The sequence below is a fragment of the Piliocolobus tephrosceles genome, chromosome 4 (assembly GCF_002776525.5).
Source record: "Piliocolobus tephrosceles isolate RC106 chromosome 4, ASM277652v3, whole genome shotgun sequence".
NCBI lineage: Eukaryota > Metazoa > Chordata > Mammalia > Primates > Cercopithecidae > Piliocolobus > Piliocolobus tephrosceles.
Genome location: NC_045437.1, coordinates 26,582,047 through 26,599,243, shown reverse-complemented (window position 1 = coordinate 26,599,243; position 17,197 = coordinate 26,582,047). Strand labels below are relative to the sequence as shown.

Genomic DNA, 17,197 nt, shown 5'->3' with positions numbered 1-17,197 from the left:
ATATTAAATATACCATCTTGTGTTTTTGGACATATGTAAACAAAATACGTAACTATGATCATGAAATTGCAGGTAGAGAAAATTAATTACAATGATTTTTACATTGTTTCTGATGCTGCAAAAATACTGACTTGTCTCTAATAATAAAAATATGTGTTGTTGTTTCTAGCATGTTAAGGTTACAATTTAAATTTCTAAGATAACCAGTAGATGTATAGTAATAAAAGGTAAAACAAAAAAAATCTAGTCTAAGAGGAAAAATAAAATAATAAAAATATATAATGTGCAAGATGCCAAGAAAGGAAGAATAAAGGAGTATATGAGACGTAGAACACAAAGAATAATATGGAAGATTTGAAACCAACTGTATCAGCAATTACATTAAACATAAATGATCTAAGTATTCCAATTAAAACATAAAGCTTCATAGGTTAAAATGGTACCTTTTAAAAACACAGGCACATTAAATATAATAAATTATATATCAAACCTAACACACCCAGAGTAATGCCGTATCTAAAATATGTAGAAATATGGGCAGACTCAGGACTACAGTGTAGGAGTAGGTACTATATAATGCTCAAATCTAAAATTGGTAACATTACCACCATAATTTTTGATTACGGTGCTTTTCTCCCCTGTAAGATAGAGGATGTGCTCTAATGGTGCACATTACAGAAGTTTATTAGATACAATTTAAACTTTCTTCTTTGGCAGACTCTGTTCTCTGCAAGCAAAATAGTGATTTTCTAATCATACCCTTACATTATTTTGCATAATGGAGTTCATACTCTATACACAGGCTATAATGCTACCGACAGGAGGTGTCATTTACATTGCCTTGAAGTCAGTATTATCTATCAGGGTTAGTCTGGAATCCAAAAATATAAAACATCCAGTTGAAGACTTCAACTATGAATGAATGAAGCAAAACCAAACACTAATCTAGTCCAGTAGACAAACTGGAGGTATAGTCAGTAAAATATAGGATGATATGAAATACAGAATAATGAAGTTAGGCCAATGAGACTGGAAGAACTCTTGAGGTAGACTGGAGCCTTGTCCGTGTAAGTGCACTTCTGTTTTAAAAGCAAAAATTCCAGATTTGATGTCCATCATTTGAAACCTAGTTCTTTGTAACCATGTCATTGTCTCATTTGGTCCTCACAGAGACTCTATGATAAGAACATGATTTCTTCCTTTGTTGAGTGAAAACTGAGATCTGTGAGATATGGAGTAATTTGACTAGATTCATGTAGACAGCATGTGGTATCATTCCCCTGACGGGTAAATTACAAAAGGAAAATCAGACATTTGTGTCCAGAAGATGCAATCTGATGTTCTTATATACAGCATGCTGGAAATACAAAAGGTGTCAGAGTAAAGCAGATGAGTGTTCAGTCACACCTGTGTCCTGCAAGCTGTGAGATTTGGGTGTTGCATTTGACCATTTCTGAGACTAACTTTCCTTATCTGTTCGGTAAGAAAATTCATGCATGCTTTGTATGTTATTGTGGGGATCCAATTAGTTAAATTTAGAGGGTACCTACTGTAGTAACCATTGTAGTTAGGTTTCATAAAAGGATAGCTTTTACTGTTAAAAAATAACACCTATTATACTTTAAACAAAACAAAAACACTAGTATAGTCTAAGTTTTCTTTCTGTGTTTTGATATTTTAAGACCTGAAATTAATATGAAGGTACTAAGGTATTTAACTTCATACAAAATAGCTGAAACTGTAAAACCAAGTGTTGACTAATATTATATTTCTTTTTAAGATGTGTTTGTAATAGTTGTTACTTTAGCTTTGCCTGTTAAATTATTGTCCTGTATAAATAAGTTATATTTTACAAATAATGAGGAAATTGCAGACAGCTCATCTTTTAGAAAAAAAATTAGATACATATATTAACCAGTTGACTAATTTACAAATTAGAAAGCCCCTTTTATGAGTCCCACTATATGCCAAGCAGGTAATATAAGTGCTGGTAATGTCACAATGTATAAATGAGAAAATGTTACAGTCTCCAAGGAACTTACAGTCTGATGGAGGAAGACGGACTTGTCATCAACAACAAACACAAAAGAGGTAGAATGAAATGTAAGCCCAGTAGAAATATCTAAAGAGTAGTGGAAAAATAAGAGACGCCTCCATGCCTCCAGGAAGAAGGTGGCATTTACACTGCCTTCAAGGATTAAAAAAAAAATTACAGATAACAGGGCTCTTCTGGTAGAAATTTTATGTGAGTGCATGAAGGTGTTGGGGAAAAAAAAAAGAAAGAAAGAAAACCAGGATATTTAGGGAAGTGTGAGCAATTCCATTTCCCACGAACACCACATATTGAGATTGAAATCACTGGAATCTGAAACCTTCTGGGACCTCCAGATATCGTATGCTTACAGTGTCCTGAGCATAGCCAGGGGCTGGTACTATAAATCTATTAGGTTAGCTCACTAGCCTGTGGTTATTTTCTGATCTATATGTATGTTGAAATCATTAAGGGAGCTATTGAAATTCCAAAGTCTGGGCCTTACCCCAGAACAATTCAGTCCGAATCTCTAGATAGCAGCCTAGACTCAGATGATATTGTGTGACCAAGGCTGATAACCTCTGACCTCCTTACTCAAGCCTGGGATGTATGCTAATATGCTAAGTAGACAGACAATAGGTAAGAGTCAAAAGCCTGTCCTTTTAGTTGGTTTAAAAAGAAAACTTCTCAAGGTCACTTTCACTCTGCGGGACATAACATGTACCTTTGGTGTCTTTAGAGAAGAAACTCAGTCTTTCTTGTCTGGTGTTTCAGTGCTTCCAGCAAAGCACTGTGTTCATGGAGTTATTCTTTATAGCTTTACTTATTTGTGGAGATGATGCTACAGTCAGTGTTTAACTCAGAGCTTTCCATTTTTCAATCGTTTTCTGGCTGTATACCGAAGAATGTATATATATGATATATAACAAATCTTATATATTTATATATAAATATATTTGAAATTTGTATATGTATAAACAGTTAAATATATTTAGTACAATGTGTACAATTTATAAAATATTTACTTAAATGATGTAATGTCTTGATATAGTGCATATATTGTGAAAACAGAATGAAAAGTTGGCAATGGTTAAATAAATACAAATTCAACGATATTTTTGTTTTTGAATTCAATGATAATTTGCTTTTGAATTCAAAAAGAAAAAAAATGAAGGACTGAAAATATAAATTGGATTTTATTATTAAAAGAGTTTGGCAAAAAAAAAAAAAAGGAGCAACATTAGCAGAAAGTTTTGTAAGGATTTTATCTGAAAGGTGTGGATGGCTCTTTATGAAGGACTTATTAGCAATTGCTAGTAACTAAATCAAAACATCGTACACACAGAGATAAGTATGAACTTATTTATTGTGAAATTCATTTTTCTTCTTTCACTTCTTTATAATTTCTGCTATTCGCATGAGCAGGTTCCTCTTTTGAAGCTTTGAGATACTGTTAACTCATACAGACCTTTGAGAAACAATGTTTTAGAATTTGAATTGTAAATAACAAACTTTTCAATATCAAAGTCTCTCAACTTATATTTTTCTTTTTAAATTTGGTGGAGGAAATGTAATTTTTAAAATTGTTGTTGCTCTTTCCATTTATTAATGAACTAATAATCTAAACATAAAACCTGGATCAATCTGAAAACTGAACACAGACACGTAATTTCACTCTTTTCTGATAAGTTTTATTTGCTTTCTTTTTTGAGAAAGAAAGCTCAGAAGCTTTCTTTCTTAGATTATTTTTTATTTAAACAATCCAAAAAAGAAGGAACTACCAGGGAAGGAAAACATAGCTAAATTTTGGAAGCTTGAAAGCAGGTTTGAAAAAATAAAGTGTTTTACCAAGAATATCAGATCTTAAATTTTTAGTTAAAAAAACTAGATAACCTGGCCACCATCCCGATGTTCTATGACTTTTGAAAAATAGAAGACGGTGTGTGATATAAATGGAGCATTTGATAGGATACTAGTAGTGTGTTAATAAGATAATAGTAGTTTGTTAATCTTAATTTGAATACATGCATGTGCAGTGTGCTATTATTTAAACTGTATGTATTTTTTACTCTATATCTGAAACATTTTAAAACAAACAATACATAGAAATAGACATGAAGTACAATTTGTGCTTTTCATTCTATGTATTTCCTCAGTTTTAAAAGAACTGTTCATTTTTCTAATTATCCTTTATTCAATCATTATTCTTTCAGTCATTTTTCCTAACAGATGATGTTAAGACTGTATATGATGAACAAAGGTGAATTCAAGGAAAGAGTTAGTAAACGTTTGGGAAATTTTGTGAGAGCAGAGCGTTTACAGATGGTGAGGTAATCCACTGAGATGAGAATGCACAAGAATGAGGCAATTGACTTGGAAGGCCCGAGCAGGTGAGCAAGAGGGCTCTACTGAGTTTCATCACAAAAGTTCAAACTAGATAACAATGTAAATACAAGGTTAGGAAGCCAGTTCCTATTAACTAGATTATATTAAAGAAAATAAGGCACGGTGATAAAGAATTATGTCTTCTGATAACAATGAGTCTTCTTGAATGTTAGACTGTTATATGGGTAAGAACACATGCATCTATGAATAGCAAAGATGACCCTAGACTTCATGTAACACAGTGGTACGTGCTAAGACATTATGTCCCAGGCCACTCTAATATGAAGTGGTATAAGCCTACTCCCTATATAATAGAAAGAGTAGAACTCATAGTTGTTTGTGTACTTCCTACCTTGATCATTTCTTATGCAAGGAAGGTAAAGCTGTAAAAAAATTAAAAAAAAAAAATTTAAAGAATCAGGAGGTGGATTTGACATACCAACTAGTAAATGTAGTACAAAGCCATTAATATTAAAGCATTAAAGTATTGTTACAAAAAAAGACTTGTGGAACATTTTTTTTTCCCATTATTGAAGCATATGTCTCAAGAAAGAGAGAAGGTGGTCCAGTCTAGTTTCTTATAAACACACTGATAATATGTGTCCTGGTTAATATATCAATATAATTTGCTTATTTACAGAGCACATTTACCAAGATATACCCAGTTGTTAAAGATTGTCTGTGGTAAATATAACTGAAAACTGGGTCATCTAACAAAGTAAAACAGAAATGTTTTGTGAACTGAATGATCTATTCTTGTGAGTAATATACTCCAGCATATTAGGTGGAGGCTTTATATGTTTAAAGCTAGTTCAAGCAACCCTGATGTGGTAACAAGTGACCTGGCCCTAGACTTCTCCTAGACTCAACTGTGCCTGTGTCTACCTGTCTTATTGAAATAATCCATAATGCTTGAGAGTACGTAAGCCTAATTAGTGTCAGCCTAATTTTAAAATTCAGTTTTTCATTTTTCTCAAGGATAATAAAATGTAATCCAGTAAGTATGAGAATTTGACATATCAAAAGGTGATATTTTAATTAAAAATTAAGAATAGACACTTCATTGAAAAGGTAACTGAAAAGGCCAGTAGTAAGTTATTAGGTAGTGAAATTTAACACAAGTAACAACCAAAAAAATTAAATTAAATTAAATTAAAGAGTAAAATCCTCAGGAAAATAGGAACTATAGCCTATAGGTAATATAACATTAAATGTCTATTAAAAATATTCCCAATGCAATACAGATATCATATTCTGAATATATTCTTCATAAAAATTTAAAACAGAAACATTAAAAATATTAGAGAATAATAATTGTGTACTTTATATATGTCCCTAATGGATACATATAAACCTTGAAGAAATAAAATGTCCATGAATACTAAGCAGAATCGGATATTTAGCAGCCCTTAAAACAATGTATCAGTTAATTTGAGGTTTATACATTATATTGTTAAGTAGAAAGCAGTATGCACAGAAAATATTGAAATATGCTGTTATTTTAATTAAAAGAATAAATATAAATATAAGCAGCAGATAGATCAATAGATAGATATATTTTTAATATGACAATCTAGGGTTTAGGTACCAGATCCTTTGATCTGTCTTGTTGAGATAAGGCCATAAGGATAAAATGAACATTTTTCCCTCTGATTTTGTCCTCTGGAGGAATCCATTTGCCAGTCACAAAAGGCAAGTAGAAATCGAATAGCCTTTAAGGCTAATCCAGTTTAGTTCTGAGAAAATTATAAGAAAATTATAATTTCTGAGAAAATTATAAGAAAGGCTGCTAATTTCTGTCCCTGCGTTGGAAGAATGGAGTGGTAAACAAAAGAGGAATAAAAATGGGGAAAGTAAAAAATAATAATAATAATAATAATGTTAAAAAGAAGCATGCATGATAAAAGCAATATGAAATATGATCCCATTTATAGATAATTAATTATGTGAATGGTTTAATTGCATGCTAAAATTATGGTAATAGACATTGTGTGTTTTCAAATGATTTCACTTTGTTTTTCTGATTGTATTCTGTGTTTTCTGACTTTTCAGATAAGCACACAGCATTCCTGCATAAGAACATAATGAAGTTATTTTAATTAAAAAAAAAAAAAAAATAGGTGACTCTGTGTGTTTACACATGCCTGAAACCTATTAATTATGTAATGTACCATTTAATGGTTGATCACTTTGTGCTTTGCCATGTGCTTAGAGGATACAAAGTTGAATAAAACTAATTTAGATTTTAAATATATTTTTCCTTAATGTAGAAATGTTTGTTATTACATTTTTTTTTTTTTTTTTTTTTTTTTTTAGAATACTTATCTAACATGTTCTGGAAAAGCATTTTAAATTATTTCCAAAAGTCGCACCTATGAACCTAAACATTTTTTAAAATATGCTTTATACACATAGATCTTTTATAATTTATTATCTTTTATAAACAATTTTTGGCAAATTATTTATAAACGTGCTTGTTTTTGTAATCTAATTTCTTACTAAAATTTCCAGTGCTTTATATTAAAAAATCTTATTAGCAAGGACAAACATTTTAGAGATATATTTATATCATACAGAATCTTTGAGGATGAGACATTTTTTCTAGGGGACATAAAATATTCCATTTATCTTTGGCCATCAGTACCTTAGTTGTGATACACTTTGCTGCCAATGGGACAATTGAAGTCAGCTTTATAAGGAAGTGGTTAACAGGATTGGCAGTGAACTTAAATAGGACCGGTTTCTACTCCTGATATATCAACTGACTAGCTAAGTGGATTTTGACAAATAACCTTACTGAGCATCGGTTTCTTCATACCCCACCAAGAAAAAACAAAATCTACCTTGTAAAGCTGTTTTAAGAAATGACATTTATAGAAGGCTGACAGTTATTAGTGTAAGTATACAATAAATGAAAACCATTGCTATTATTATTATTAGTGCTATTATTATTATTAGTGGTGGCGGCGTTAGTCGTCATGGTAGGATAATGATAGTAATGATGAGAGTCGTATACCAGAGATAAGCATAACTATAAACAGAATTTTAAAAACTAGGGGGTCACTATTAGAAACTATCCATGTTCTGCATAGTTTATGCACATCCAAGTATAGACTTCAAGGATGTTTTGAGCTTCCTGAACTCTCATCTTCAAGATAAGACCTGGGATTTGTTGAAGCTCCCTGAACAATGAAGAAAAAAGAGCAGCTGAGAACAGAAACTCTGATGACAAAGTGCTGCTGTTGCTGCATTATTGGGATACAGATCACCCCATCAACCATGATTCCAAGCATCCCAGATTCTGTGCCTGCTCCGTATTTTATTGCTACAAATACAATATACAGCCGCTTTTCTTTATCTTTTCACTAAAAAAATTATTACATACTCATGCAATCACAGAGTGATAGCAAAACCAGAGAGTATGTATGAGTGTGATTTTGATAACGGGTTTCAGGAAAATCCTAGGTAAGCAGAGAAAGGAACTCTCACAGAGATGGTAAACATTAAAAAAAAAAAAAAAAAAAAAAAAACTGTGGAGTCAATGGCAGGGCCTAAAGGAAGAAAGAATAACTGGCATCAGATCACAGAAAAAATGACTTAATTATAGAAGTCATAAGATCAAAATTAGGATTTTTGAGAAAACATATTTTAAAAGTCATATTGGTTTTGCTTATTAAAAGTCTGGGTATTAAGGTCAGGAACAAGCATGACCATGGCATACAGCATAAGTGCAAAGCAAAGTTTATCCAGAAAAAAAAAGTAACAGAGAAAATCGATATAATGCTTTTACTTTCTTAGTTTTTTTCCATCTCACAGAAAGGAGTCCTTGGGCTAGGTGCACAGGGAACGCTCTTGAAGAGAATCTCCACCCTAGGAGGGAGCAGTGGGTACCAGATCCTTTGATCTGTCTTGTTGAGATAAGGCCATAAGGATAAAATGAACATTTTTCCCTCTGATTTTGTCCTCTGGAGGAATCCATTTGCCAGTCACAAAAGGCAAGTAGAAATCGAATAGCCTTTAAGGCTAATCCAGTTTAGTTCTGAGTCAATTCATTGCTAGTCCACCTTGAGGCATGGAATAGAGAAAAGCCAATATGGCTGTTCAGAAGACAAAGAATAATTTTCTCTTCTCAATAAAGTGTGGCCATAGGGTTGCAAACTGCAATAGAGAGGAGGAAATGATTATTGGGAATGCGAAAGTCAAGACAAGGAAGGGGTGGGTTTATTATTGAGGATCATGTAAGTGGCTACTAAGTTTCTTAAGAATGAGGACAGTCATAAACCAAAATAACAAAACTTGATAAAAATAGTAATAAGATACTAACACAGGTATTCACTTTCAATGAATGAAAAGGAGTAATGATTTGGTCTTCAAATGATTTTGACAAGTGGAGTTAAACAAGAAATAAGCTGACAGCAAGCATGGAGAAAAGGGTGAAGAAAAGTGGCCCAGCAATGACAAGGCAGAAGATCATCTATCCCAGCTCCAGGCGTTGTTTTACATGGCTGTGAGAGTAATATCATTTTTCCTGTGAGAAATCAAAAATAGAAAAGAATCTTCAGACAACAGCCAGCTTTCAGTTGGAGCAGGTAGCTGTAGAGAATGTTCAAAGAAAAGTTGAAGGACTCAAAGGATTTTGTGGTGTCACACTGAGATCCATCAATGGTCATAATTGGACTGAAGGGATTCCAGTAAGACCTGAGGGTATTCCAAGCCAGAGAGTAATTAGAATCATGGTGATGGTAGACGACAGGAGAAGCTTAAACTTCTGAGAAGGCCTGATAAATGATCAGATGTGAACAATGATGAGATTGATATCAATGGCTTGCTAGAGAAAAGAAGGGAATTTATAATTTTTGCTTGATTCTTAAGTATAGCTTAATCTTCAGGTCATAGGAGCAAGCCCTTGGTGCTGAGGTCAGGAAAGGAATACTTATAGTAGTGACATGCAAGAGCTGTTGTGCAAAGTATTTCAGTTTTAGTTTGGAAGGTGCGAATGTGTGTTACCAAGAGCAGAGGGTGGTCTGAAATTTCAGGGTGTTCCTATGAGTGGTCTCATAGCACAGATAGCTTCTGTCTGAAGATTTTCCTGGTACTATACCATAAATATGTCTTTACGGACCTGTCTGAAGACTGAAGGACTTAAGTTGTAAGCTTAAAAACTCGCTTGACTATAAAGTTTATTTTCTATTTCACTACATGATAAACTAGCATTGTGTCTATTTTTTTCAGTTTTTCTTTCTCAACAGTTTGCAAAATTACCATTATACAATGGAATATATTTGTAATGATAAAATGCAAAAAAAAAAATGAAGTTTTGTATATGACAGAGATGTATCCATGTTGTTGAACAGCATTAAACAGATGAAGTCCTTAAGTATGACAATGTATTATATTCAAAGAAGAAGAAAAGATAAATATTAATATAATTTTTTTCCACAATAAGGTAATACATTCAATATACCAAATAATTAAGAGAAAGTAAATTCAAACTAATCTTGAAAAGAATACTTCAAATAATATTTTACATTTACTGTTAATAACATTTTATGTCTAAATACATAAAAGGAGGGCATATACTCTACTAATGTAAATAATGACTAATACTTTTGTACATACTTCTTTGCTAAATATTCGTACACATTGCTGCAAGTATGAAAAGTTGTTTTCATGTGACATAGAATGCTACTCACATTTGAAAACTTACAAGTAGCTATACGCACGATATAAAAGAAGCTTTGACAATTCCAAGGTTTAAGTCATTTGTTTTCAAATGCTAATTTCATACCAAACAAGAGAAAGGTAGAAGACCTTTCATTTGGCAACCCTTTTCTTTTTCCTTTTTTTTTGCAGAGTAGTAAAAATAACTTCAAATCAGGATTTAGACTGCTCTGTTGAATTGTGGATTTCACACAGAACAGCCTTTTCCCACAGTTGGATTTCAGTGGGAAATAAAATGTATGCAACATAAGGGATTTAAAGCTTTTATTTGTGAATATTTACCTTAAACTATGATAAAATATTTTGTTTGGTTCCTTTTTCCCACTTTACGTACATTACTTTATCTCGGTATTAATAAAGAGGCTTCTATAATATGTAGTTTTATTTAAAGGAGCAAGTAGACCCAGCAGACATAAGTTTAAAGGAGCCTGTGAATTTTAAATTAAGTGTCTTTGCCTCAAGAAAACAGTCTTAGCCTCCATGAAGAATTCACCAAGCTGTCTTAGCCACTTGAATCTATCTAGCCCTGGGAATATGCATAAGGCTTTATTTCTTCCTTCTTTTTCTTTATTTATAGATGAACAAAATAAAGTTCCCTTTTTTGTCCGCCTCCTACACTTCAAACACACAAGTATTTAAAAGCCATTCACTCCATGTTCAATCACCACGTTTTAGTAGTGTCACATTTTATTTGGAGATACGTAAAATTGTATTTTTTAAAAAACATTTGTTTTCCTTTTAAAGAAACGAATTTACATAATGCACAAGCCTCTGATGGGCACCTCTATTATCTACCCTTCATGGATAAGCTTTACCATTGGGGGAAAAAATAGAAGTTGAATTGTTTTTTCTATTGTCAGTTTTCTTTTGAAGCATCAAATAGGATATTGATATTTTTTTCGCACTTAAGCTATTTACTTACTGTGACTTAATGAGCCGTTATAAAGTGAGCTATATCCCCACCGTGCATTTCATACAACTATTACTAGAACTTCTTTTCAGAAGGATTTATCTACTAATCAATACCTTTCTTATTGTGCCATTTCCAGAAGTACTAAACAGACTTCTCTCTAAAGCAGGGCTTGCCTTTAGCTTTGGTTCACCCTCTCTAAGAGTTGTACAATGTACAACAGGGACTCTAACAGGTGGATCATGTAGTTTCTGCGATGTGGCTATGGTCACCATTATTTTTGGTTATTTCCAGGGAAGATGAAACTCTTTCAATTGCATGATCAGGTAAAAAGCAAAGTCGTTCTAGAAATTTAAAATTATAATTAAAACTATTATCTTTACTGAAAGCAAATATGTCAATCATTAATTTTTAGATGTTTAACATTGTTTGTAAAAGATTATTTTAGATTATATACTCATAGAGGCAAAGTTAAAAATTCATCGTTATTAATGATAAATATTATCTGAATTCTTTTTCTCCTCTTTTTCTTAAACTTGACATTTTGACACTGAATTGAAATAGGCAGTAGTAAATTCTGCAGGAACCATACACAAAATTTCTTTTGAGCAACAGCACTCTCCCTGTGATATATATTTTCTACAGATGATTTACAGGTTGCAGACATGCTGTGACCTTTCTCTCCCAACTGCAAACAGATTAAGGAGAGCTGATTAACCGAGACTAAAAACACTGTGTCGTTTTTTCTTATGGGGGGTCTTTGACAAAGCCCTCCTTTCTGAGTCCTCCCACTTCATTCGCTTGCAAATCATTGTGTCCAAAGAGGTCTTCACTCCCCCAAGCCCAAACCTGGCGCCCTGCAGCGCCATCAGCGGCAATATCTTCCTATTTGAGGGACGTCTCTTATTAATCAGAAACGCTGAATGGAAACCAATCAGATAGAGAGTTCCTTTGGCTTCAGCTTCCTGCCTGTCTGAGTTAAAAGTGATGCTCGAAGAGAAAGCCACACTGAGATGCATGAAGATTCAGCTGTGAAGATACTATAAAAAGAGAAGAGAAGGACCGAGACAGAAGCAACAACGGAATTGTCAGTGCGGAGTAGGGCTAAACTCAATTCCATTGTTAAGCAAGGTAAGTGTTATTTACTTTGCTTGACAATGTAAGCTATTCAGTTTTTGTTTTCTTATAACGAAGTAGTACAAATATTGCTTTTCTCCTAGTTGCTATATTTTGCTCTCTCTCTCTCTCTCAACACTTGGAAGCACATAAGAATACATTTTAGTAGTATTTGAATAAAATGTTTACATGCTCAGTGACAAAACTTGCAACATTTGCTTCTTATTTTACTTTTACAAAGCTGATACCTACTCATGCTCTTTTTATAGTCCTCATATTTGCATATGGAATATTGTTGTAAAAATAAAACTAAACTTAAAATTGTATCAGTTGATTGTGGTGGCTTTCAATTACTCACATATTTGTGTGTTCATGTATATGATTATTATATTAATTTGAAAAGGACTCCTGGTCTTCTCATAACTTTTGTTTAAATCATTTGAGTCAAAACTGTCAAAAATAAGGGCATCTTTATTCATAATTGAATAAGAAATGCTTTCTTTATTTTCAATATTATCCATGAAACAATGTACGAATAGTAAAAATGCCACAGATGCATATTGGATGTCAGGATTAAGGTGATCACTTTACCTGGTAAAAGAGGTTTCTTCACATATTTGTGACTCTCACTGAGGTCAACACTTTGAATGTATATATCTGTTAGCTATAATTGCTTTCCATTATTGTAGGCAAATATGTCTTAATGTCATGACGACTAGATGAAAGCCACAAGAAAGGGAGAGGGTTTCCAAGGTAAAATTGGCATTGAAAAAAATTGAAGTGATGTGGGAAATGCATTGATTTGGTGGATAATTGTTTTATTGTGTTTTCCATCGCATGCTCAAGATGACCATTCACATCAAATAAATTTGTGCAGGTATGCTTGTCTCAATAAAGGCTTGGACTTTAGCTATAAAGTCATCAAAATTCTTTAGTATTGACAGTTAGAGACTGTTACCAGGGTGAAATTCTCATAATCTGTTTTAAATAACAAAGGTGTCATAAAAAGAAAGTGATTAACTGTAGTAGATAAGTTTACATTTATTTGTATCATCAACTTTTGATGAAGATACAATGGACTACAGATCTGAGGAGAAATTGGTGGTCTTCTCCGGAGATGTGTTGTCATTTTATATTTTGTATTATAGATATATGAGATTCCTAATAGTGATCTTTTCACAAGGTTTCTAAATCTTTGTAGGATGGAGAATGAATGCCTTTGTGACATCAAAAAAAGTGGTAACTTTTGCAAGACAGAAGGGAATCTTTCTTCTTCTCTTTGCTTTATCTATGAATTTAGAAGAATTACCCATCTTCAGGCACAGCCGTTAAGAATGACTTTGATTATTCAAGATTCTCAATTTTGTGAAAAACCTTCTCCTACATTCTGCAGAAGATGAATCCCACTTTTCACATTCAGACACTACATCATTGCCTAGGCAATGCTATGTCAATTGTGAAATACATTTTTGCAGCTATAAAACTGGCTAATCCAGGTTTGAAACATAGATCTTTTGAAAGATAAAGAAAATGAAATAACATGCTACTACAGCACATAGCAACAAAGAACTTGAACATAACATAAACAGTATGTGCTTGTAGTCTTGTCACAAAATATGTTATGGGTTCGACTGAAGTTTTTCCAAATGAGGAGTAGATACATGATTATATGCACTTAATAGATATATGTTTACATGTTGAAATACCTTCATCTGTATATGTGTTTTGAAAAATGAAAAATAAGTAAGATAAGTACATACTAGGAGCAAATCCAATTCTGGAAATAAATAGAAAAAATGCTTTAGAGAAAGCAGAGAGTAGTATGAATTTACAAGTAATTCACTGAAGTTAGATAGATTTGGTAGTACTAATAAAAACAATAGTCCGGTCAGATAATAATTTTTTCTGGGATAAAAAATATTATTTTTCTTTTATTACAGTATTTGAAAGTTTAAAAATCTTTGAAATGGTTTGCATAATTATGCTACTGTTATTGCATTCATTGCATAAAGGAAATAAAAATGTCTCATACCATTGCCTGTGTGTCAGAAGAGTACAATATCAAAGTTGATCTTGAAATTATTCTTTTAAATGTTGTGTTGCTCAGCTTGATAAATCGTGTGTTGAATCAGAAGCTCATCTGAATGTCATCTTGCATGGAGGGATTTGTTCTGGTGTTTTCCTATAACCCCTATACATGCCAAGCTTAGCCAATGCTGCGTGCCTTCCATGGTACATTCACCAAGTAGGATTTTTAAAGCAAAGTTAATTGATTTTTTTAATTCTACTGGCTTAGCTCTATTTAGGCATCAGTAGTGATATGAGGCAGATGCTCCTTCCCCAGAATATTTCTACAGTATATGGGTGTAGTTAATAAGAATGCTGTAGAGCGTGCTTACAAATTATATAATATAAAATATACAATTAATGTGGCAACATATAATATACAAGAAAGTATAAATTAAGGTGAAAGTTAATTTTTTAAAGTGTGTGAATGTGTCATGAATAAACATTGGCTGTAACTTGTTCTCTATGAAAGTAAACAGTCTAGATAATTATTTAATATTAATGCAGATGCTTCAATATAACTTATCATTAATTTGCTATATTCTTTAAGACTAATTTTGCTCACTCAAGGACACATTTAAATATGGTGTACAAATAATCTCACATTAGAAAAAAATGATGTCTTAAAAAATGTCCAGTGTAATACTTTTGACTTCAAGGACACACACACACACACACGCGCGCACACACACACACACAAAGTCAATAGCAATATTAACATAGAGTAATTTTGATTCATGGTGAGATTTTTTTTGTAATACAAATTCTATTTAGTTTCTTGGGTATTTTACCTTATAAATCATCTGCTTAAAGTTAAATTTTCTTAAAGAAGAAGAAAGCATGCTAAATAGAATCAAAAGGACATTGATTTAAAATGAGTCTTGTTTGTTTTTACCTGATGCTAAATTTATAAATGTGGGCATTTCTCTTGTAGACATAAAACATGTTTCCTAAGATAAAGCAATTTCTTTCTCTGTATCTTGCATACTTGTTTTCAGAAACAAGTTGTCTTTTCAAAGATATACCAAATAACTCTCAATATCTTATTTAGGTGTTTATATAAAATTTTGGAACTTTAGAAAAGGGGTTTTAACTCTATCTCTAATTTTACACATGTGAAAGCAGAGGCTTAGGAAGAGATCAGGTTACATATCCAAGACTATCAAGTTTTACACATATATATATACACACACACACATATATGTATATATGTATATATATGCATTATTACGTGGAACCTTAAGGTATTAAGTCATGAAACTCAAATTAGAAATATAGAAAAATACATAAAGAGATGATAGATACACAGATAATAGATAAATACATAGATGATAGAATAGACAGATAGAGAGATAGAGATGTATAGACTATTGAAAACAATGAATCCTGGATTGTTATAAATAATCTAAAAAGTTTTTTTTTTTTTTCTCTTGTGAGTCATTTCAATTTCTCTGCCTGGAAGCACCATTATCCTCATTATTAAAATATGGTAAGGAGTATACAGTGAGGAAAATGTCTTCATAGCACTCTTATACATTTCCGTAACAGCCCTAGCATGTTAATGCACTTATCCCTAAACTTAGCACTAGAAAGACATGGTCTTCTAGTCACATTACAAATGCAAAGTGCCTGAACAAAAGCAGGTTCTCTGGAGCCTGACCAAGAGACTTCATATTAGCACTTCCAAGAAACACCTCTCCAAACATAAAAGTCATTATAATTGATCTCATTGGCTGTGAGAGGAAAGTGGAAACATCATGGGGTGCTGTGGTCACAGATGCTCTGTGTGAGTGTTTGTGAGTGTGTATGTGTTTGTGTGTGTGTGAGAGAGAGATGTATTATTTATTTATATTTTAGGAAGAAAGGTAAAGACAAAAAGAAAAGAGCTGAATATTTTCTTAAAATGACTTTCAAGGTTTTTCTGAGTATTTTCTCTTTCTTATTAATTTAGCAAATTATAAACCAGTTACAGGAGAAATAAGCATTTTTGTATATCTTCTATTTCTTTTGATGAGCAAGATAATTTTTGATCTCTCTAATTGATCGATGAAACACCAGAGCATATGATGGTTTTATAAATATGGATTAAAAAGCCAGACCCTCATATCAGATTTTGAAATTGGCTCTACAATTCCGAAGAGTGTGGATGACTTCATTTTAATTTCTCCTCCAAACACTAATTCAATTTACAGTGGAAATATAGTAACTAATAGTTATTATTTAAATTTGAATATGAAAGATTTAGCATGTTCATTAATGTATTGGATGTTGGTAGAAACATATATCTAACAGAATTTATATTAGAATATGCTGCATTTGACATACTTTATATATTATTAACACAATTTCCAAAGCGTAATAGACTTTTTCCTCATATTTTGTAAAATAACATCTTTGGAAAGTCATATAAAAAAAAAAAACGACATACACAGCAAGCTGTATAACAGGGGAGATAACAAATAATGCTTATAACAAGGTGTAATCCAGGCAAAAGAGCAACAGTAATTCACTTCCTGGGTCAAAAGACATGACATGAAATACACCAGTTTTATAAAACTGAGAAATGAGTCTTAAAAGTTGTCTAAGGGAGTTTTTCCCAATCAGACAACTCTAAAATGTATTTGTTTTTTTTTCTACCAAAGCAGGTTACTGGAGTATTATTACATAATTTCTAGAAATGTTTTAAAATATTCACATCTATATGTTATAAATGCTTCACAATATAAAGAACATAAAAGAAAAATGTTTTCTTTTTAATTTTAATGGTAATTAAGCTGCAGAAGAAATGTAACAGTTTCCTCTTAAAGAAAACTTAGCCGTTCAAGAAAACTTAACAGAAGGTTAACAGAAAACTTAGTTGAAATTACAGACTAACATCTATGTATCTATCTATGTATCTATGTATCTATGTATCTATGTATCTATCTATCTATCTATCTATCTATCTATCTATCTATCTATCTATC

The 17,197-nt window shown here is 32.1% G+C and overlaps 1 protein-coding gene across 1 annotated transcript in view; it reads left to right on the top strand.

The window, feature by feature from the left end:
* The first annotated feature begins 12,055 nt into the window (after positions 1-12,055).
* The window catches only part of CDH9 (cadherin 9), a 161,421-nt gene continuing 156,279 nt past the window's right edge, over positions 12,056-17,197 (top strand). The window contains exon 1 of the mRNA XM_023218219.2: positions 12,056-12,179. The gene's annotated coding sequence lies outside the window, so the exon portion shown is untranslated. The remainder of the gene's footprint in view (positions 12,180-17,197) is intronic.